Source organism: Pungitius pungitius, unplaced genomic scaffold (assembly GCF_949316345.1).
Source record: "Pungitius pungitius unplaced genomic scaffold, fPunPun2.1 scaffold_34, whole genome shotgun sequence".
Classification (NCBI taxonomy): Eukaryota; Metazoa; Chordata; class Actinopteri; order Perciformes; family Gasterosteidae; genus Pungitius; species Pungitius pungitius.
The window spans coordinates 532632-551347 of NW_026909849.1; the positions used below are offsets into that span (position 1 = coordinate 532632).

Here is an 18716-nt window from a genome sequence, read left to right on the forward strand (position 1 = left end):
GGCCTGACGATGGTATGGACGTAAGCCACCTTTCATCTTCTTCCTATTGCATCTCTTCTACAATGTGAAATACTTTTTACAATTGTGTAGGTGTACAATCTGCGGCGCTGGGCGGCTTTCGGAGAGAGAAGTGAAAAAGCTTACGGCACCTGGGATTCCCAGGCAGTCTTCCATCCAGGTACTAACCAGGCCCTGCTCTGCTTAGCTTCCGAGATCAGACGAGATCGGGCGGAACCAGAGAGGTATGGCCGTAAGCTGCTTTTTATCTTTTTCCTAATCCTTTATAATGCGTCAAAAAATTATGTCACGCCTGCCGTTGGCATCTTTGTGTGGGTTAAATAAGGGTATGCAAAGAAGGCTGTGACATCCTATGCCGAAAATTGGATGGACTAGAGAAGACCCGCCCAGGAGTCCCAGCCAATCGGTGGATGGCCATTGCAGTCCCCGCCACCTCAAATGGCCTGACGATGGTATGGACATAAGCCACCTTTCATCTTCTTCCTATTGCATCTCTTCTACAATGTGAAATACTTTTTACAATTGTGTGGGTGTACAATCTGCGGCGCTGGGCGGCTTTCGGAGAGAGAAGTGAAAAAGCTTACGGCACCTGGGATTCCCAGGCGGTCTTCCATCCAGGTACTAACCAGGCCCTGCTCTGCTTAGCTTCCGAGATCAGACGAAATCGGGCGGAACTAGAGAGGTATGGCCGTACGCTGCTTTTTATCTTTTTCCTAATCCTTTAAAACGTGTCAAAGATAATCAGAAGAGTTTCTTTTTCTAAAATTGAAGCAGTTCTTAGGATTGGCAAGAGAGGTTCCTAAAACCTGAAGGTAACTTTACTTTTCTTCACTGGCAATTCTAACATGTTGGGTTAGCACCTGTATTTCAACGGCTAAATTACAAACAAAAGTATGCCAATTGTTAAATGTTGATCAACACTAATTTAGCAACCATGAAACGGAATCAATTTTGATGATATTGTCTAAGTTCCTTATATATCCAACGTTAAAACAACACTAAACATGCATCTCTTCGACAATGTGATGTACTTTTTGTAATTTGTAGGTGTACAATCTGCGGCGCTCGGCGGCTTTCAGAGAGAAGTGAAAAAGCTTACGGCACCTGGGATTCCCAGGCGGTCTTCCATCCAGGTACTAACCAGGCCCTGCTCTGCTTAGCTTCCGAGATCAGACGAGATCGGGCGGAACCAGAGAGGTATGGCCGTAAGCTGCTTTTTATCTTTTTCCTAATCCTTTATAATGCGTCAAAAAATTATGTCACGCCTGCCGTTGGCATCTTTGTGTGGGTTAAATAAGGGTATGCAAAGCAGGCTGTGACATCCTATGCCGAAAATTGGATGGACTAGAGAAGACCCGCCCAGGAGTCCCAGCCAATCGGTGGATGGCCATTGCAGTCCCCGCCACCTCAAATGGCCTGACGATGGTATGGACGTAAGCCACCTTTCATCTTCTTCCTATTGCATCTCTTCTACAATGTGAAATACTTTTTACAATTGTGTAGGTGTACAATCTGCGGCGCTGGGCGGCTTTCGGAGAGAGAAGTGAAAAAGCTTACGGCACCTGGGATTCCCAGGCGGTCTTCCATCCAGGTACTAACCAGGCCCTGCTCTGCTTAGCTTCCGAGATCAGACGAAATCGGGCGGAACCAGAGAGGTATGGCCGTAAGCTGCTTTTTATCTTTTTCCTAATCCTTTATAATGCGTCAAAAAATTATGTCACGCCTGCCGTTGGCATCTTTGTGTGGGTTAAATAAGGGTATGCAAAGAAGGCTGTGACATCCTATGCCGAAAATTGGATGGACTAGAGAAGACCCGCCCAGGAGTCCCAGCCAATCGGTGGATGGCCATTGCAGTCCCCGCCACCTCAAATGGCCTGACGATGGTATGGACATAAGCCACCTTTCATCTTCTTCCTATTGCATCTCTTCTACAATGTGAAATACTTTTTACAATTGTGTGGGTGTACAATCTGCGGCGCTGGGCGGCTTTCGGAGAGAGAAGTGAAAAAGCTTACGGCACCTGGGATTCCCAGGCGGTCTTCCATCCAGGTACTAACCAGGCCCTGCTCTGCTTAGCTTCCGAGATCAGACGAAATCGGGCGGAACTAGAGAGGTATGGCCGTACGCTGCTTTTTATCTTTTTCCTAATCCTTTAAAACGTGTCAAAGATAATCAGAAGAGTTTCTTTTTCTAAAATTGAAGCAGTTCTTAGGATTGGCAAGAGAGGTTCCTAAAACCTGAAGGTAACTTTACTTTTCTTCACTGGCAATTCTAACATGTTGGGTTAGCACCTGTATTTCAACGGCTAAATTACAAACAAAAGTATGCCAATTGTTAAATGTTGATCAACACTAATTTAGCAACCATGAAACGGAATCAATTTTGATGATATTGTCTAAGTTCCTTATATATCCAACGTTAAAACAACACTAAACATGCATCTCTTCGACAATGTGATGTACTTTTTGTAATTTGTAGGTGTACAATCTGCGGCGCTCGGCGGCTTTCAGAGAGAAGTGAAAAAGCTTACGGCACCTGGGATTCCCAGGCGGTCTTCCATCCAGGTACTAACCAGGCCCTGCTCTGCTTAGCTTCCGAGATCAGACGAGATCGGGCGGAACCAGAGAGGTATGGCCGTAAGCTGCTTTTTATCTTTTTCCTAATCCTTTAAAACGTGTCAAAGATAATCAGAAGAGTTTCTTTTTCTAAAATTGAAGCAGTTCTTAGGATTGGCAAGAGAGGTTCCTAAAACCTGAAGGTAACTTTACTTTTCTTCACTGGCAATTCTAACATGTTGGGTTAGCACCTGTATTTCAACGGCTAAATTACAAACAAAAGTATGCCAATTGTTAAATGTTGATCAACACTAATTTAGCAACCATGAAACGGAATCAATTTTGATGATATTGTCTAAGTTCCTTATATATCCAACGTTAAAACAACACTAAACATGCATCTCTTCGACAACGTGATATACTTTTTGTAATTTGTAGGTGTACAATCTGCGGCGCTCGGCGGCTTTCAGAGAGAAGTGAAAAAGCTTACGGCACCTGGGATTCCCAGGCGGTCTTCCATCCAGGTACTAACCAGGCCCTGCTCTGCTTAGCTTCCGAGATCAGACGAGATCGGGCGGAACCAGAGAGGTATGGCCGTAAGCTGCTTTTTATCTTTTTCCTAATCCTTTATAATGCGTCAAAAAATTATGTCACGCCTGCCGTTGGCATCTTTGTGTGGGTTAAATAAGGGTATGCAAAGAAGGCTGTGACATCCTATGCCGAAAATTGGATGGACTAGAGAAGACCCGCCCAGGAGTCCCAGCCAATCGGTGGATGGCCATTGCAGTCCCCGCCACCTCAAATGGCCTGACGATGGTATGGACGTAAGCCACCTTTCATCTTCTTCCTATTGCATCTCTTCTACAATGTGAAATACTTTTTACAATTGTGTGGGTGTACAATCTGCGGCGCTGGGCGGCTTTCGGAGAGAGAAGTGAAAAAGCTTACGGCACCTGGGATTCCCAGGCGGTCTTCCATCCAGGTACTAACCAGGCCCTGCTCTGCTTAGCTTCCGAGATCAGACGAAATCGGGCGGAACTAGAGAGGTATGGCCGTACGCTGCTTTTTATCTTTTTCCTAATCCTTTAAAACGTGTCAAAGATAATCAGAAGAGTTTCTTTTTCTAAAATTGAAGCAGTTCTTAGGATTGGCAAGAGAGGTTCCTAAAACCTGAAGGTAACTTTACTTTTCTTCACTGGCAATTCTAACATGTTGGGTTAGCACCTGTATTTCAACGGCTAAATTACAAACAAAAGTATGCCAATTGTTAAATGTTGATCAACACTAATTTAGCAACCATGAAACGGAATCAATTTTGATGATATTGTCTAAGTTCCTTATATATCCAACGTTAAAACAACACTAAACATGCATCTCTTCGACAATGTGATGTACTTTTTGTAATTTGTAGGTGTACAATCTGCGGCGCTCGGCGGCTTTCAGAGAGAAGTGAAAAAGCTTACGGCACCTGGGATTCCCAGGCGGTCTTCCATCCAGGTACTAACCAGGCCCTGCTCTGCTTAGCTTCCGAGATCAGACGAGATCGGGCGGAACCAGAGAGGTATGGCCGTAAGCTGCTTTTTATCTTTTTCCTAATCCTTTAAAACGTGTCAAAGATAATCAGAAGAGTTTCTTTTTCTAAAATTGAAGCAGTTCTTAGGATTGGCAAGAGAGGTTCCTAAAACCTGAAGGTAACTTTACTTTTCTTCACTGGCAATTCTAACATGTTGGGTTAGCACCTGTATTTCAACGGCTAAATTACAAACAAAAGTATGCCAATTGTTAAATGTTGATCAACACTAATTTAGCAACCATGAAACGGAATCAATTTTGATGATATTGTCTAAGTTCCTTATATATCCAACGTTAAAACAACACTAAACATGCATCTCTTCGACAACGTGATATACTTTTTGTAATTTGTAGGTGTACAATCTGCGGCGCTCGGCGGCTTTCAGAGAGAAGTGAAAAAGCTTACGGCACCTGGGATTCCCAGGCGGTCTTCCATCCAGGTACTAACCAGGCCCTGCTCTGCTTAGCTTCCGAGATCAGACGAGATCGGGCGGAACCAGAGAGGTATGGCCGTAAGCTGCTTTTTATCTTTTTCCTAATCCTTTAAAACGTGTCAAAGATAATCAGAAGAGTTTCTTTTTCTAAAATTGAAGCAGTTCTTAGGATTGGCAAGAGAGGTTCCTAAAACCTGAAGGTAACTTTACTTTTCTTCACTGGCAATTCTAACATGTTGGGTTAGCACCTGTATTTCAACGGCTAAATTACAAACAAAAGTATGCCAATTGTTAAATGTTGATCAACACTAATTTAGCAACCATGAAACGGAATCAATTTTGATGATATTGTCTAAGTTCCTTATATATCCAACGTTAAAACAACACTAAACATGCATCTCTTCGACAACGTGATATACTTTTTGTAATTTGTAGGTGTACAATCTGCGGCGCTCGGCGGCTTTCAGAGAGAAGTGAAAAAGCTTACGGCACCTGGGATTCCCAGGCGGTCTTCCATCCAGGTACTAACCAGGCCCTGCTCTGCTTAGCTTCCGAGATCAGACGAGATCGGGCGGAACCAGAGAGGTATGGCCGTAAGCTGCTTTTTATCTTTTTCCTAATCCTTTATAATGCGTCAAAAAATTATGTCACGCCTGCCGTTGGCATCTTTGTGTGGGTTAAATAAGGGTATGCAAAGAAGGCTGTGACATCCTATGCCGAAAATTGGATGGACTAGAGAAGACCCGCCCAGGAGTCCCAGCCAATCGGTGGATGGCCATTGCAGTCCCCGCCACCTCAAATGGCCTGACGATGGTATGGACGTAAGCCACCTTTCATCTTCTTCCTATTGCATCTCTTCTACAATGTGAAATACTTTTTACAATTGTGTGGGTGTACAATCTGCGGCGCTGGGCGGCTTTCGGAGAGAGAAGTGAAAAAGCTTACGGCACCTGGGATTCCCAGGCGGTCTTCCATCCAGGTACTAACCAGGCCCTGCTCTGCTTAGCTTCCGAGATCAGACGAAATCGGGCGGAACTAGAGAGGTATGGCCGTACGCTGCTTTTTATCTTTTTCCTAATCCTTTAAAACGTGTCAAAGATAATCAGAAGAGTTTCTTTTTCTAAAATTGAAGCAGTTCTTAGGATTGGCAAGAGAGGTTCCTAAAACCTGAAGGTAACTTTACTTTTCTTCACTGGCAATTCTAACATGTTGGGTTAGCACCTGTATTTCAACGGCTAAATTACAAACAAAAGTATGCCAATTGTTAAATGTTGATCAACACTAATTTAGCAACCATGAAACGGAATCAATTTTGATGATATTGTCTAAGTTCCTTATATATCCAACGTTAAAACAACACTAAACATGCATCTCTTCGACAATGTGATGTACTTTTTGTAATTTGTAGGTGTACAATCTGCGGCGCTCGGCGGCTTTCAGAGAGAAGTGAAAAAGCTTACGGCACCTGGGATTCCCAGGCGGTCTTCCATCCAGGTACTAACCAGGCCCTGCTCTGCTTAGCTTCCGAGATCAGACGAGATCGGGCGGAACCAGAGAGGTATGGCCGTAAGCTGCTTTTTATCTTTTTCCTAATCCTTTATAATGCGTCAAAAAATTATGTCACGCCTGCCGTTGGCATCTTTGTGTGGGTTAAATAAGGGTATGCAAAGAAGGCTGTGACATCCTATGCCGAAAATTGGATGGACTAGAGAAGACCCGCCCAGGAGTCCCAGCCAATCGGTGGATGGCCATTGCAGTCCCCGCCACCTCAAATGGCCTGACGATGGTATGGACGTAAGCCACCTTTCATCTTCTTCCTATTGCATCTCTTCTACAATGTGAAATACTTTTTACAATTGTGTGGGTGTACAATCTGCGGCGCTGGGCGGCTTTCGGAGAGAGAAGTGAAAAAGCTTACGGCACCTGGGATTCCCAGGCGGTCTTCCATCCAGGTACTAACCAGGCCCTGCTCTGCTTAGCTTCCGAGATCAGACGAGATCGGGCGGAACCAGAGAGGTATGGCCGTAAGCTGCTTTTTATCTTTTTCCTAATCCTTTAGAACGTGTCAAAGATAATCAGAAAAGTTTCTTTTTCTAAAATTGAAGCAGTTCTTAGGATTGGCAAGAGAGGTTCCTAAAACCTGAAGGTAACTTTACTTTTCTTCACTGGCAATTCTAACATGTTGGGTTAGCACCTGTATTTCAACGGCTAAATTACAAACAAAAGTATGCCAATTGTTAAATGTTGATCAACACTAATTTAGCAACCATGAAACGGAATCAATTTTGATGATATTGTCTAAGTTCCTTATATATCCAACGTTAAAAAAACACTAAACATGCATCTCTTCGACAATGTGATGTACTTTTTGTAATTTGTAGGTGTACAATCTGCGGCGCTCGGCGGCTTTCAGAGAGAAGTGAAAAAGCTTACGGCACCTGGGATTCCCAGGCGGTCTTCCATCCAGGTACTAACCAGGCCCTGCTCTGCTTAGCTTCCGAGATCAGACGAGATCGGGCGGAACCAGAGAGGTATGGCCGTAAGCTGCTTTTTATCTTTTTCCTAATCCTTTATAATGCGTCAAAAAATTATGTCACGCCTGCCGTTGGCATCTTTGTGTGGGTTAAATAAGGGTATGCAAAGCAGGCTGTGACATCCTATGCCGAAAATTGGATGGACTAGAGAAGACCCGCCCAGGAGTCCCAGCCAATCGGTGGATGGCCATTGCAGTCCCCGCCACCTCAAATGGCCTGACGATGGTATGGACGTAAGCCACCTTTCATCTTCTTCCTATTGCATCTCTTCTACAATGTGAAATACTTTTTACAATTGTGTAGGTGTACAATCTGCGGCGCTGGGCGGCTTTCGGAGAGAGAAGTGAAAAAGCTTACGGCACCTGGGATTCCCAGGCGGTCTTCCATCCAGGTACTAACCAGGCCCTGCTCTGCTTAGCTTCCGAGATCAGACGAGATCGGGCGGAACCAGAGAGGTATGGCCGTAAGCTGCTTTTTATCTTTTTCCTAATCCTTTATAATGCGTCAAAAAATTATGTCACGCCTGCCGTTGGCATCTTTGTGTGGGTTAAATAAGGGTATGCAAAGAAGGCTGTGACATCCTATGCCGAAAATTGGATGGACTAGAGAAGACCCGCCCAGGAGTCCCAGCCAATCGGTGGATGGCCATTGCAGTCCCCGCCACCTCAAATGGCCTGACGATGGTATGGACATAAGCCACCTTTCATCTTCTTCCTATTGCATCTCTTCTACAATGTGAAATACTTTTTACAATTGTGTGGGTGTACAATCTGCGGCGCTGGGCGGCTTTCGGAGAGAGAAGTGAAAAAGCTTACGGCACCTGGGATTCCCAGGCGGTCTTCCATCCAGGTACTAACCAGGCCCTGCTCTGCTTAGCTTCCGAGATCAGACGAAATCGGGCGGAACTAGAGAGGTATGGCCGTACGCTGCTTTTTATCTTTTTCCTAATCCTTTAAAACGTGTCAAAGATAATCAGAAGAGTTTCTTTTTCTAAAATTGAAGCAGTTCTTAGGATTGGCAAGAGAGGTTCCTAAAACCTGAAGGTAACTTTACTTTTCTTCACTGGCAATTCTAACATGTTGGGTTAGCACCTGTATTTCAACGGCTAAATTACAAACAAAAGTATGCCAATTGTTAAATGTTGATCAACACTAATTTAGCAACCATGAAACGGAATCAATTTTGATGATATTGTCTAAGTTCCTTATATATCCAACGTTAAAAAAACACTAAACATGCATCTCTTCGACAATGTGATGTACTTTTTGTAATTTGTAGGTGTACAATCTGCGGCGCTCGGCGGCTTTCAGAGAGAAGTGAAAAAGCTTACGGCACCTGGGATTCCCAGGCGGTCTTCCATCCAGGTACTAACCAGGCCCTGCTCTGCTTAGCTTCCGAGATCAGACGAGATCGGGCGGAACCAGAGAGGTATGGCCGTAAGCTGCTTTTTATCTTTTTCCTAATCCTTTATAATGCGTCAAAAAATTATGTCACGCCTGCCGTTGGCATCTTTGTGTGGGTTAAATAAGGGTATGCAAAGCAGGCTGTGACATCCTATGCCGAAAATTGGATGGACTAGAGAAGACCCGCCCAGGAGTCCCAGCCAATCGGTGGATGGCCATTGCAGTCCCCGCCACCTCAAATGGCCTGACGATGGTATGGACGTAAGCCACCTTTCATCTTCTTCCTATTGCATCTCTTCTACAATGTGAAATACTTTTTACAATTGTGTAGGTGTACAATCTGCGGCGCTGGGCGGCTTTCGGAGAGAGAAGTGAAAAAGCTTACGGCACCTGGGATTCCCAGGCGGTCTTCCATCCAGGTACTAACCAGGCCCTGCTCTGCTTAGCTTCCGAGATCAGACGAGATCGGGCGGAACCAGAGAGGTATGGCCGTAAGCTGCTTTTTATCTTTTTCCTAATCCTTTATAATGCGTCAAAAAATTATGTCACGCCTGCCGTTGGCATCTTTGTGTGGGTTAAATAAGGGTATGCAAAGAAGGCTGTGACATCCTATGCCGAAAATTGGATGGACTAGAGAAGACCCGCCCAGGAGTCCCAGCCAATCGGTGGATGGCCATTGCAGTCCCCGCCACCTCAAATGGCCTGACGATGGTATGGACATAAGCCACCTTTCATCTTCTTCCTATTGCATCTCTTCTACAATGTGAAATACTTTTTACAATTGTGTGGGTGTACAATCTGCGGCGCTGGGCGGCTTTCGGAGAGAGAAGTGAAAAAGCTTACGGCACCTGGGATTCCCAGGCGGTCTTCCATCCAGGTACTAACCAGGCCCTGCTCTGCTTAGCTTCCGAGATCAGACGAAATCGGGCGGAACTAGAGAGGTATGGCCGTACGCTGCTTTTTATCTTTTTCCTAATCCTTTAAAACGTGTCAAAGATAATCAGAAGAGTTTCTTTTTCTAAAATTGAAGCAGTTCTTAGGATTGGCAAGAGAGGTTCCTAAAACCTGAAGGTAACTTTACTTTTCTTCACTGGCAATTCTAACATGTTGGGTTAGCACCTGTATTTCAACGGCTAAATTACAAACAAAAGTATGCCAATTGTTAAATGTTGATCAACACTAATTTAGCAACCATGAAACGGAATCAATTTTGATGATATTGTCTAAGTTCCTTATATATCCAACGTTAAAACAACACTAAACATGCATCTCTTCGACAATGTGATGTACTTTTTGTAATTTGTAGGTGTACAATCTGCGGCGCTCGGCGGCTTTCAGAGAGAAGTGAAAAAGCTTACGGCACCTGGGATTCCCAGGCGGTCTTCCATCCAGGTACTAACCAGGCCCTGCTCTGCTTAGCTTCCGAGATCAGACGAGATCGGGCGGAACCAGAGAGGTATGGCCGTAAGCTGCTTTTTATCTTTTTCCTAATCCTTTATAATGCGTCAAAAAATTATGTCACGCCTGCCGTTGGCATCTTTGTGTGGGTTAAATAAGGGTATGCAAAGCAGGCTGTGACATCCTATGCCGAAAATTGGATGGACTAGAGAAGACCCGCCCAGGAGTCCCAGCCAATCGGTGGATGGCCATTGCAGTCCCCGCCACCTCAAATGGCCTGACGATGGTATGGACGTAAGCCACCTTTCATCTTCTTCCTATTGCATCTCTTCTACAATGTGAAATACTTTTTACAATTGTGTAGGTGTACAATCTGCGGCGCTGGGCGGCTTTCGGAGAGAGAAGTGAAAAAGCTTACGGCACCTGGGATTCCCAGGCGGTCTTCCATCCAGGTACTAACCAGGCCCTGCTCTGCTTAGCTTCCGAGATCAGACGAGATCGGGCGGAACCAGAGAGGTATGGCCGTAAGCTGCTTTTTATCTTTTTCCTAATCCTTTATAATGCGTCAAAAAATTATGTCACGCCTGCCGTTGGCATCTTTGTGTGGGTTAAATAAGGGTATGCAAAGAAGGCTGTGACATCCTATGCCGAAAATTGGATGGACTAGAGAAGACCCGCCCAGGAGTCCCAGCCAATCGGTGGATGGCCATTGCAGTCCCCGCCACCTCAAATGGCCTGACGATGGTATGGACATAAGCCACCTTTCATCTTCTTCCTATTGCATCTCTTCTACAATGTGAAATACTTTTTACAATTGTGTGGGTGTACAATCTGCGGCGCTGGGCGGCTTTCGGAGAGAGAAGTGAAAAAGCTTACGGCACCTGGGATTCCCAGGCGGTCTTCCATCCAGGTACTAACCAGGCCCTGCTCTGCTTAGCTTCCGAGATCAGACGAAATCGGGCGGAACTAGAGAGGTATGGCCGTACGCTGCTTTTTATCTTTTTCCTAATCCTTTAAAACGTGTCAAAGATAATCAGAAGAGTTTCTTTTTCTAAAATTGAAGCAGTTCTTAGGATTGGCAAGAGAGGTTCCTAAAACCTGAAGGTAACTTTACTTTTCTTCACTGGCAATTCTAACATGTTGGGTTAGCACCTGTATTTCAACGGCTAAATTACAAACAAAAGTATGCCAATTGTTAAATGTTGATCAACACTAATTTAGCAACCATGAAACGGAATCAATTTTGATGATATTGTCTAAGTTCCTTATATATCCAACGTTAAAAAAACACTAAACATGCATCTCTTCGACAATGTGATGTACTTTTTGTAATTTGTAGGTGTACAATCTGCGGCGCTCGGCGGCTTTCAGAGAGAAGTGAAAAAGCTTACGGCACCTGGGATTCCCAGGCGGTCTTCCATCCAGGTACTAACCAGGCCCTGCTCTGCTTAGCTTCCGAGATCAGACGAGATCGGGCGGAACCAGAGAGGTATGGCCGTAAGCTGCTTTTTATCTTTTTCCTAATCCTTTATAATGCGTCAAAAAATTATGTCACGCCTGCCGTTGGCATCTTTGTGTGGGTTAAATAAGGGTATGCAAAGCAGGCTGTGACATCCTATGCCGAAAATTGGATGGACTAGAGAAGACCCGCCCAGGAGTCCCAGCCAATCGGTGGATGGCCATTGCAGTCCCCGCCACCTCAAATGGCCTGACGATGGTATGGACGTAAGCCACCTTTCATCTTCTTCCTATTGCATCTCTTCTACAATGTGAAATACTTTTTACAATTGTGTAGGTGTACAATCTGCGGCGCTGGGCGGCTTTCGGAGAGAGAAGTGAAAAAGGTTACGGCACCTGGGATTCCCAGGCGGTCTTCCATCCAGGTACTAACCAGGCCCTGCTCTGCTTAGCTTCCGAGATCAGACGAGATCGGGCGGAACCAGAGAGGTATGGCCGTAAGCTGCTTTTTATCTTTTTCCTAATCCTTTATAATGCGTCAAAAAATTATGTCACGCCTGCCGTTGGCATCTTTGTGTGGGTTAAATAAGGGTATGCAAAGAAGGCTGTGACATCCTATGCCGAAAATTGGATGGACTAGAGAAGACCCGCCCAGGAGTCCCAGCCAATCGGTGGATGGCCATTGCAGTCCCCGCCACCTCAAATGGCCTGACGATGGTATGGACATAAGCCACCTTTCATCTTCTTCCTATTGCATCTCTTCTACAATGTGAAATACTTTTTACAATTGTGTGGGTGTACAATCTGCGGCGCTGGGCGGCTTTCGGAGAGAGAAGTGAAAAAGCTTACGGCACCTGGGATTCCCAGGCGGTCTTCCATCCAGGTACTAACCAGGCCCTGCTCTGCTTAGCTTCCGAGATCAGACGAAATCGGGCGGAACTAGAGAGGTATGGCCGTACGCTGCTTTTTATCTTTTTCCTAATCCTTTAAAACGTGTCAAAGATAATCAGAAGAGTTTCTTTTTCTAAAATTGAAGCAGTTCTTAGGATTGGCAAGAGAGGTTCCTAAAACCTGAAGGTAACTTTACTTTTCTTCACTGGCAATTCTAACATGTTGGGTTAGCACCTGTATTTCAACGGCTAAATTACAAACAAAAGTATGCCAATTGTTAAATGTTGATCAACACTAATTTAGCAACCATGAAACGGAATCAATTTTGATGATATTGTCTAAGTTCCTTATATATCCAACGTTAAAACAACACTAAACATGCATCTCTTCGACAATGTGATGTACTTTTTGTAATTTGTAGGTGTACAATCTGCGGCGCTCGGCGGCTTTCAGAGAGAAGTGAAAAAGCTTACGGCACCTGGGATTCCCAGGCGGTCTTCCATCCAGGTACTAACCAGGCCCTGCTCTGCTTAGCTTCCGAGATCAGACGAGATCGGGCGGAACCAGAGAGGTATGGCCGTAAGCTGCTTTTTATCTTTTTCCTAATCCTTTAAAACGTGTCAAAGATAATCAGAAGAGTTTCTTTTTCTAAAATTGAAGCAGTTCTTAGGATTGGCAAGAGAGGTTCCTAAAACCTGAAGGTAACTTTACTTTTCTTCACTGGCAATTCTAACATGTTGGGTTAGCACCTGTATTTCAACGGCTAAATTACAAACAAAAGTATGCCAATTGTTAAATGTTGATCAACACTAATTTAGCAACCATGAAACGGAATCAATTTTGATGATATTGTCTAAGTTCCTTATATATCCAACGTTAAAACAACACTAAACATGCATCTCTTCGACAACGTGATATACTTTTTGTAATTTGTAGGTGTACAATCTGCGGCGCTCGGCGGCTTTCAGAGAGAAGTGAAAAAGCTTACGGCACCTGGGATTCCCAGGCGGTCTTCCATCCAGGTACTAACCAGGCCCTGCTCTGCTTAGCTTCCGAGATCAGACGAGATCGGGCGGAACCAGAGAGGTATGGCCGTAAGCTGCTTTTTATCTTTTTCCTAATCCTTTATAATGCGTCAAAAAATTATGTCACGCCTGCCGTTGGCATCTTTGTGTGGGTTAAATAAGGGTATGCAAAGAAGGCTGTGACATCCTATGCCGAAAATTGGATGGACTAGAGAAGACCCGCCCAGGAGTCCCAGCCAATCGGTGGATGGCCATTGCAGTCCCCGCCACCTCAAATGGCCTGACGATGGTATGGACGTAAGCCACCTTTCATCTTCTTCCTATTGCATCTCTTCTACAATGTGAAATACTTTTTACAATTGTGTAGGTGTACAATCTGCGGCGCTGGGCGGCTTTCGGAGAGAGAAGTGAAAAAGCTTACGGCACCTGGGATTCCCAGGCGGTCTTCCATCCAGGTACTAACCAGGCCCTGCTCTGCTTAGCTTCCGAGATCAGACGAGATCGGGCGGAACCAGAGAGGTATGGCCGTAAGCTGCTTTTTATCTTTTTCCTAATCCTTTATAATGCGTCAAAAAATTATGTCACGCCTGCCGTTGGCATCTTTGTGTGGGTTAAATAAGGGTATGCAAAGAAGGCTGTGACATCCTATGCCGAAAATTGGATGGACTAGAGAAGACCCGCCCAGGAGTCCCAGCCAATCGGTGGATGGCCATTGCAGTCCCCGCCACCTCAAATGGCCTGACGATGGTATGGACGTAAGCCACCTTTCATCTTCTTCCTATTGCATCTCTTCTACAATGTGAAATACTTTTTACAATTGTGTAGGTGTACAATCTGCGGCGCTGGGCGGCTTTCGGAGAGAGAAGTGAAAAAGCTTACGGCACCTGGGATTCCCAGGCGGTCTTCCATCCAGGTACTAACCAGGCCCTGCTCTGCTTAGCTTCCGAGATCAGACGAGATCGGGCGGAACCAGAGAGGTATGGCCGTAAGCTGCTTTTTATCTTTTTCCTAATCCTTTATAATGCGTCAAAAAATTATGTCACGCCTGCCGTTGGCATCTTTGTGTGGGTTAAATAAGGGTATGCAAAGAAGGCTGTGATATCCTATGCCGAAAATTGGATGGACTAGAGAAGACCCGCCCAGGAGTCCCAGCCAATCGGTGGATGGCCATTGCAGTCCCCGCCACCTCAAATGGCCTGACGATGGTATGGACGTAAGCCACCTTTCATCTTCTTCCTATTGCATCTCTTCTACAATGTGAAATACTTTTTACAATTGTGTAGGTGTACAATCTGCGGCGCTGGGCGGCTTTCGGAGAGAGAAGTGAAAAAGCTTACGGCACCTGGGATTCCCAGGCGGTCTTCCATCCAGGTACTAACCAGGCCCTGCTCTGCTTAGCTTCCGAGATCAGACGAGATCGGGCGGAACCAGAGAGGTATGGCCGTAAGCTGCTTTAATATCTTTTTCCTAATCCTTTAGAACGTGTCAAAGATAATCAGAAAAGTTTCTTTTTCTAAAATTGAAGCAGTTCTTAGGATTGGCAAGAGAGGTTCCTAAAACCTGAAGGTAACTTTACTTTTCTTCACTGGCAATTCTAACATGTTGGGTTAGCACCTGTATTTCAACGGCTAAATTACAAACAAAAGTAGGCCAATTGTTAAATGTTGATCAACACTAATTTAGCAACCATGAAACGGAATCAATTTTGATGATATTGTCTAAGTTCCTTATATATCCAACGTTAAAACAACACTAAACATGCATCTCTTCGACAATGTGATATACTTTTTGTAATTTGTAGGTGTACAATCTGCGGCGCTCGGCGGCTTTCAGAGAGAAGTGAAAAAGCTTACGGCACCTGGGATTCCCAGGCGGTCTTCCATCCAGGTACTAACCAGGCCCTGCTCTGCTTAGCTTCCGAGATCAGACGAGATCGGGCGGAACCAGAGAGGTATGGCCGTAAGCTGCTTTTTATCTTTTTCCTAATCCTTTAGAACGTGTCAAAGATAATCAGAAAAGTTTCTTTTTCTAAAATTGAAGCAGTTCTTAGGATTGGCAAGAGAGGTTCCTAAAACCTGAAGGTAACTTTACTTTTCTTCACTGGCAATTCTAACATGTTGGGTTAGCACCTGTATTTCAACGGCTAAATTACAAACAAAAGTATGCCAATTGTTAAATGTTGATCAACACTAATTTAGCAACCATGAAACGGAATCAATTTTGATGATATTGTCTAAGTTCCTTATATATCCAACGTTAAAACAACACTAAACATGCATCTCTTCGACAATGTGATGTACTTTTTGTAATTTGTAGGTGTACAATCTGCGGCGCTCGGCAGCTTTCAGAGAGAAGTGAAAAAGCTTACGGCACCTGGGATTCCCAGGCGGTCTTCCATCCAGGTACTAACCAGGCCCTGCTCTGCTTAGCTTCCGAGATCAGACGAGATCGGGCGGAACCAGAGAGGTATGGCCGTAAGCTGCTTTTTATCTTTTTCCTAATCCTTTATAATGCGTCAAAAAATTATGTCACGCCTGCCGTTGGCATCTTTGTGTGGGTTAAATAAGGGTATGCAAAGAAGGCTGTGACATCCTATGCCGAAAATTGGATGGACTAGAGAAGACCCGCCCAGGAGTCCCAGCCAATCGGTGGATGGCCATTGCAGTCCCCGCCACCTCAAATGGCCTGACGATGGTATGGACGTAAGCCACCTTTCATCTTCTTCCTATTGCATCTCTTCTACAATGTGAAATACTTTTTACAATTGTGTAGGTGTACAATCTGCGGCGCTGGGCGGCTTTCGGAGAGAGAAGTGAAAAAGCTTACGGCACCTGGGATTCCCAGGCGGTCTTCCATCCAGGTACTAACCAGGCCCTGCTCTGCTTAGCTTCCGAGATCAGACGAGATCGGGCGGAACCAGAGAGGTATGGCCGTAAGCTGCTTTAATATCTTTTTCCTAATCCTTTAGAACGTGTCAAAGATAATCAGAAAAGTTTCTTTTTCTAAAATTGAAGCAGTTCTTAGGATTGGCAAGAGAGGTTCCTAAAACCTGAAGGTAACTTTACTTTTCTTCACTGGCAATTCTAACATGTTGGGTTAGCACCTGTATTTCAACGGCTAAATTACAAACAAAAGTAGGCCAATTGTTAAATGTTGATCAACACTAATTTAGCAACCATGAAACGGAATCAATTTTGATGATATTGTCTAAGTTCCTTATATATCCAACGTTAAAACAACACTAAACATGCATCTCTTCGACAATGTGATATACTTTTTGTAATTTGTAGGTGTACAATCTGCGGCGCTCGGCGGCTTTCAGAGAGAAGTGAAAAAGCTTACGGCACCTGGGATTCCCAGGCGGTCTTCCATCCAGGTACTAACCAGGCCCTGCTCTGCTTAGCTTCCGAGATCAGACGAGATCGGGCGGAACCAGAGAGGTATGGCCGTAAGCTGCTTTTTATCTTTTTCCTAATCCTTTATAATGCGTCAAAAAATTATGTCACGCCTGCCGTTGGCATCTTTGTGTGGGTTAAATAAGGGTATGCAAAGAAGGCTGTGACATCCTATGCCGAAAATTGGATGGACTAGAGAAGACCCGCCCAGGAGTCCCAGCCAATCGGTGGATGGCCATTGCAGTCCCCGCCACCTCAAATGGCCTGACGATGGTATGGACGTAAGCCACCTTTCATCTTCTTCCTATTGCATCTCTTCTACAATGTGAAATACTTTTTACAATTGTGTAGGTGTACAATCTGCGGCGCTGGGCGGCTTTCGGAGAGAGAAGTGAAAAAGCTTACGGCACCTGGGATTCCCAGGCGGTCTTCCATCCAGGTACTAACCAGGCCCTGCTCTGCTTAGCTTCCGAGATCAGACGAGATCGGGCGGAACCAGAGAGGTATGGCCGTAAGCTGCTTTAATATCTTTTTCCTAATCCTTTAGAACGTGTCAAAGATAATCAGAAAAGTTTCTTTTTCTAAAATTGAAGCAGTTCTTAGGATTGGCAAGAGAGGTTCCTAAAACCTGAAGGTAACTTTACTTTTCTTCACTGGCAATTCTAACATGTTGGGTTAGCACCTGTATTTCAACGGCTAAATTACAAACAAAAGTATGCCAATTGTTAAATGTTGATCAACACTAATTTAGCAACCATGAAACGGAATCAATTTTGATGATATTGTCTAAGTTCCTTATATATCCAACGTTAAAACAACACTAAACATGCATCTCTTCGACAATGTGATATACTTTTTGTAATTTGTAGGTGTACAATCTGCGGCGCTCGGCGGCTTTCAGAGAGAAGTGAAAAAGCTTACGGCACCTGGGATTCCCAGGCGGTCTTCCATCCAGGTACTAACCAGGCCCTGCTCTGCTTAGCTTCCGAGATCAGACGAGATCGGGCGGAACCAGAGAGGTATGGCCGTAAGCTGCTTTTTATCTTTTTCCTAATCCTTTATAATGCGTCAAAAAATTATGTCACGCCTGCCGTTGGCATCTTTGTGTGGGTTAAATAAGGGTATGCAAAGCAGGCTGTGACATCCTATGCCGAAAATTGGATGGACTAGAGAAGACCCGCCCAGGAGTCCCAGCCAATCGGTGGATGGCCATTGCAGTCCCCGCCACCTCAAATGGCCTGACGATGGTATGGACGTAAGCCACCTTTCATCTTCTTCCTATTGCATCTCTTCTACAATGTGAAATACTTTTTACAATTGTGTAGGTGTACAATCTGCGGCGCTGGGCGGCTTTCGGAGAGAGAAGTGAAAAAGCTTACGGCACCTGGGATTCCCAGGCGGTCTTCCATCCAGGTACTAACCAGGCCCTGCTCTGCTTAGCTTCCGAGATCAGACGAGATCGGGCGGAACCAGAGAGGTATGGCCGTAAGCTGCTTTTGATCTTTTTCCTAATCCTTTAAAACGTGTCAAAGATAATCAGAAGAGTTTCTTTTTCTAAAATTGAAGCAGTTCTTAGGATTGGCAAGAGAGGTTCCTAAAACCTGAAGGTAACTTTACTTTTCTTCACTGGCAATTCTAACATGTTGGGTTAGCACCTGTATTTCAACGGCTAAATTACAAACAAAAGTATGCCAATTGTTAAATGTTGATCAACACTAATTTAGCAACCATGAAACGGAATCAATTTTGATGATATTGTCTAAGTTCCTTATATATCCAACGTTAAAACAACACTAAACATGCATCTCTTCGACAATGTGATGTACTTTTTGTAATTTGTAGGTGTACAATCTGCGGCGCTCGGCAGCTTTCAGAGAGAAGTGAAAAAGCTTACGGCACCTGGGATTCCCAGGCGGTCTTCCATCCAGGTACTAACCAGGCCCTGCTCTGCTTAGCTTCCGAGATCAGACGAGATCGGGCGGAACCAGAGAGGTATGGCCGTAAGCTGCTTTTTATCTTTTTCCTAATCCTTT

General features: G+C 44.8%; 39 non-coding genes across 39 annotated transcripts; all 39 read right to left on the reverse strand.

Annotated features, from left to right (window-relative positions):
- Nucleotides 1-137: 137 nt before the first annotated feature.
- LOC134114449 (5S ribosomal RNA) lies at nucleotides 138-256 on the reverse strand. The gene has a single exon (XR_009946815.1). It is a non-coding gene; the product is annotated as a 5S ribosomal RNA (ribosomal RNA).
- Nucleotides 257-595: 339 nt separating this feature from the next.
- LOC134114754 (5S ribosomal RNA) lies at nucleotides 596-714 on the reverse strand. The gene has a single exon (XR_009947121.1). It is a non-coding gene; the product is annotated as a 5S ribosomal RNA (ribosomal RNA).
- A 396-nt stretch (nucleotides 715-1110) lies between these two features.
- Nucleotides 1111-1229, reverse strand: LOC134114204 (5S ribosomal RNA). The gene has a single exon (XR_009946570.1). It is a non-coding gene; the product is annotated as a 5S ribosomal RNA (ribosomal RNA).
- Nucleotides 1230-1568: 339 nt separating this feature from the next.
- On the reverse strand, nucleotides 1569-1687 carry LOC134114444 (5S ribosomal RNA). The gene has a single exon (XR_009946810.1). It is a non-coding gene; the product is annotated as a 5S ribosomal RNA (ribosomal RNA).
- A 339-nt stretch (nucleotides 1688-2026) lies between these two features.
- Nucleotides 2027-2145, reverse strand: LOC134114755 (5S ribosomal RNA). The gene has a single exon (XR_009947122.1). It is a non-coding gene; the product is annotated as a 5S ribosomal RNA (ribosomal RNA).
- Nucleotides 2146-2541: 396 nt separating this feature from the next.
- On the reverse strand, nucleotides 2542-2660 carry LOC134114205 (5S ribosomal RNA). Its single transcript, XR_009946571.1, has one exon. It is a non-coding gene; the product is annotated as a 5S ribosomal RNA (ribosomal RNA).
- Nucleotides 2661-3056: 396 nt separating this feature from the next.
- Nucleotides 3057-3175, reverse strand: LOC134114206 (5S ribosomal RNA). Its single transcript, XR_009946572.1, has one exon. It is a non-coding gene; the product is annotated as a 5S ribosomal RNA (ribosomal RNA).
- A 339-nt stretch (nucleotides 3176-3514) lies between these two features.
- On the reverse strand, nucleotides 3515-3633 carry LOC134114756 (5S ribosomal RNA). Its single transcript, XR_009947123.1, has one exon. It is a non-coding gene; the product is annotated as a 5S ribosomal RNA (ribosomal RNA).
- A 396-nt stretch (nucleotides 3634-4029) lies between these two features.
- On the reverse strand, nucleotides 4030-4148 carry LOC134114207 (5S ribosomal RNA). Its single transcript, XR_009946573.1, has one exon. It is a non-coding gene; the product is annotated as a 5S ribosomal RNA (ribosomal RNA).
- Nucleotides 4149-4544: 396 nt separating this feature from the next.
- LOC134114208 (5S ribosomal RNA) lies at nucleotides 4545-4663 on the reverse strand. The gene has a single exon (XR_009946574.1). It is a non-coding gene; the product is annotated as a 5S ribosomal RNA (ribosomal RNA).
- A 396-nt stretch (nucleotides 4664-5059) lies between these two features.
- On the reverse strand, nucleotides 5060-5178 carry LOC134114209 (5S ribosomal RNA). The gene has a single exon (XR_009946575.1). It is a non-coding gene; the product is annotated as a 5S ribosomal RNA (ribosomal RNA).
- Nucleotides 5179-5517: 339 nt separating this feature from the next.
- Nucleotides 5518-5636, reverse strand: LOC134114757 (5S ribosomal RNA). Its single transcript, XR_009947124.1, has one exon. It is a non-coding gene; the product is annotated as a 5S ribosomal RNA (ribosomal RNA).
- A 396-nt stretch (nucleotides 5637-6032) lies between these two features.
- Nucleotides 6033-6151, reverse strand: LOC134114210 (5S ribosomal RNA). The gene has a single exon (XR_009946576.1). It is a non-coding gene; the product is annotated as a 5S ribosomal RNA (ribosomal RNA).
- Nucleotides 6152-6490: 339 nt separating this feature from the next.
- LOC134114211 (5S ribosomal RNA) lies at nucleotides 6491-6609 on the reverse strand. Its single transcript, XR_009946577.1, has one exon. It is a non-coding gene; the product is annotated as a 5S ribosomal RNA (ribosomal RNA).
- Nucleotides 6610-7005: 396 nt separating this feature from the next.
- Nucleotides 7006-7124, reverse strand: LOC134114213 (5S ribosomal RNA). The gene has a single exon (XR_009946579.1). It is a non-coding gene; the product is annotated as a 5S ribosomal RNA (ribosomal RNA).
- A 339-nt stretch (nucleotides 7125-7463) lies between these two features.
- LOC134114214 (5S ribosomal RNA) lies at nucleotides 7464-7582 on the reverse strand. Its single transcript, XR_009946580.1, has one exon. It is a non-coding gene; the product is annotated as a 5S ribosomal RNA (ribosomal RNA).
- A 339-nt stretch (nucleotides 7583-7921) lies between these two features.
- LOC134114759 (5S ribosomal RNA) lies at nucleotides 7922-8040 on the reverse strand. The gene has a single exon (XR_009947126.1). It is a non-coding gene; the product is annotated as a 5S ribosomal RNA (ribosomal RNA).
- A 396-nt stretch (nucleotides 8041-8436) lies between these two features.
- Nucleotides 8437-8555, reverse strand: LOC134114215 (5S ribosomal RNA). The gene has a single exon (XR_009946581.1). It is a non-coding gene; the product is annotated as a 5S ribosomal RNA (ribosomal RNA).
- Nucleotides 8556-8894: 339 nt separating this feature from the next.
- On the reverse strand, nucleotides 8895-9013 carry LOC134114216 (5S ribosomal RNA). Its single transcript, XR_009946582.1, has one exon. It is a non-coding gene; the product is annotated as a 5S ribosomal RNA (ribosomal RNA).
- Nucleotides 9014-9352: 339 nt separating this feature from the next.
- On the reverse strand, nucleotides 9353-9471 carry LOC134114760 (5S ribosomal RNA). The gene has a single exon (XR_009947127.1). It is a non-coding gene; the product is annotated as a 5S ribosomal RNA (ribosomal RNA).
- Nucleotides 9472-9867: 396 nt separating this feature from the next.
- Nucleotides 9868-9986, reverse strand: LOC134114217 (5S ribosomal RNA). The gene has a single exon (XR_009946583.1). It is a non-coding gene; the product is annotated as a 5S ribosomal RNA (ribosomal RNA).
- A 339-nt stretch (nucleotides 9987-10325) lies between these two features.
- Nucleotides 10326-10444, reverse strand: LOC134114219 (5S ribosomal RNA). The gene has a single exon (XR_009946585.1). It is a non-coding gene; the product is annotated as a 5S ribosomal RNA (ribosomal RNA).
- Nucleotides 10445-10783: 339 nt separating this feature from the next.
- Nucleotides 10784-10902, reverse strand: LOC134114761 (5S ribosomal RNA). The gene has a single exon (XR_009947128.1). It is a non-coding gene; the product is annotated as a 5S ribosomal RNA (ribosomal RNA).
- A 396-nt stretch (nucleotides 10903-11298) lies between these two features.
- LOC134114220 (5S ribosomal RNA) lies at nucleotides 11299-11417 on the reverse strand. Its single transcript, XR_009946586.1, has one exon. It is a non-coding gene; the product is annotated as a 5S ribosomal RNA (ribosomal RNA).
- Nucleotides 11418-11756: 339 nt separating this feature from the next.
- LOC134114561 (5S ribosomal RNA) lies at nucleotides 11757-11875 on the reverse strand. The gene has a single exon (XR_009946928.1). It is a non-coding gene; the product is annotated as a 5S ribosomal RNA (ribosomal RNA).
- A 339-nt stretch (nucleotides 11876-12214) lies between these two features.
- On the reverse strand, nucleotides 12215-12333 carry LOC134114762 (5S ribosomal RNA). The gene has a single exon (XR_009947129.1). It is a non-coding gene; the product is annotated as a 5S ribosomal RNA (ribosomal RNA).
- Nucleotides 12334-12729: 396 nt separating this feature from the next.
- LOC134114221 (5S ribosomal RNA) lies at nucleotides 12730-12848 on the reverse strand. Its single transcript, XR_009946587.1, has one exon. It is a non-coding gene; the product is annotated as a 5S ribosomal RNA (ribosomal RNA).
- A 396-nt stretch (nucleotides 12849-13244) lies between these two features.
- Nucleotides 13245-13363, reverse strand: LOC134114222 (5S ribosomal RNA). Its single transcript, XR_009946588.1, has one exon. It is a non-coding gene; the product is annotated as a 5S ribosomal RNA (ribosomal RNA).
- Nucleotides 13364-13702: 339 nt separating this feature from the next.
- Nucleotides 13703-13821, reverse strand: LOC134114223 (5S ribosomal RNA). Its single transcript, XR_009946589.1, has one exon. It is a non-coding gene; the product is annotated as a 5S ribosomal RNA (ribosomal RNA).
- A 339-nt stretch (nucleotides 13822-14160) lies between these two features.
- LOC134114225 (5S ribosomal RNA) lies at nucleotides 14161-14279 on the reverse strand. Its single transcript, XR_009946591.1, has one exon. It is a non-coding gene; the product is annotated as a 5S ribosomal RNA (ribosomal RNA).
- A 339-nt stretch (nucleotides 14280-14618) lies between these two features.
- Nucleotides 14619-14737, reverse strand: LOC134114226 (5S ribosomal RNA). The gene has a single exon (XR_009946592.1). It is a non-coding gene; the product is annotated as a 5S ribosomal RNA (ribosomal RNA).
- A 397-nt stretch (nucleotides 14738-15134) lies between these two features.
- On the reverse strand, nucleotides 15135-15253 carry LOC134114227 (5S ribosomal RNA). Its single transcript, XR_009946593.1, has one exon. It is a non-coding gene; the product is annotated as a 5S ribosomal RNA (ribosomal RNA).
- Nucleotides 15254-15649: 396 nt separating this feature from the next.
- On the reverse strand, nucleotides 15650-15768 carry LOC134114228 (5S ribosomal RNA). The gene has a single exon (XR_009946594.1). It is a non-coding gene; the product is annotated as a 5S ribosomal RNA (ribosomal RNA).
- Nucleotides 15769-16107: 339 nt separating this feature from the next.
- Nucleotides 16108-16226, reverse strand: LOC134114229 (5S ribosomal RNA). The gene has a single exon (XR_009946595.1). It is a non-coding gene; the product is annotated as a 5S ribosomal RNA (ribosomal RNA).
- A 397-nt stretch (nucleotides 16227-16623) lies between these two features.
- LOC134114230 (5S ribosomal RNA) lies at nucleotides 16624-16742 on the reverse strand. The gene has a single exon (XR_009946596.1). It is a non-coding gene; the product is annotated as a 5S ribosomal RNA (ribosomal RNA).
- A 339-nt stretch (nucleotides 16743-17081) lies between these two features.
- On the reverse strand, nucleotides 17082-17200 carry LOC134114231 (5S ribosomal RNA). Its single transcript, XR_009946597.1, has one exon. It is a non-coding gene; the product is annotated as a 5S ribosomal RNA (ribosomal RNA).
- Nucleotides 17201-17597: 397 nt separating this feature from the next.
- Nucleotides 17598-17716, reverse strand: LOC134114232 (5S ribosomal RNA). The gene has a single exon (XR_009946598.1). It is a non-coding gene; the product is annotated as a 5S ribosomal RNA (ribosomal RNA).
- A 339-nt stretch (nucleotides 17717-18055) lies between these two features.
- Nucleotides 18056-18174, reverse strand: LOC134114233 (5S ribosomal RNA). The gene has a single exon (XR_009946599.1). It is a non-coding gene; the product is annotated as a 5S ribosomal RNA (ribosomal RNA).
- A 396-nt stretch (nucleotides 18175-18570) lies between these two features.
- Nucleotides 18571-18689, reverse strand: LOC134114234 (5S ribosomal RNA). The gene has a single exon (XR_009946600.1). It is a non-coding gene; the product is annotated as a 5S ribosomal RNA (ribosomal RNA).
- Nucleotides 18690-18716: the final 27 nt, after the last annotated feature.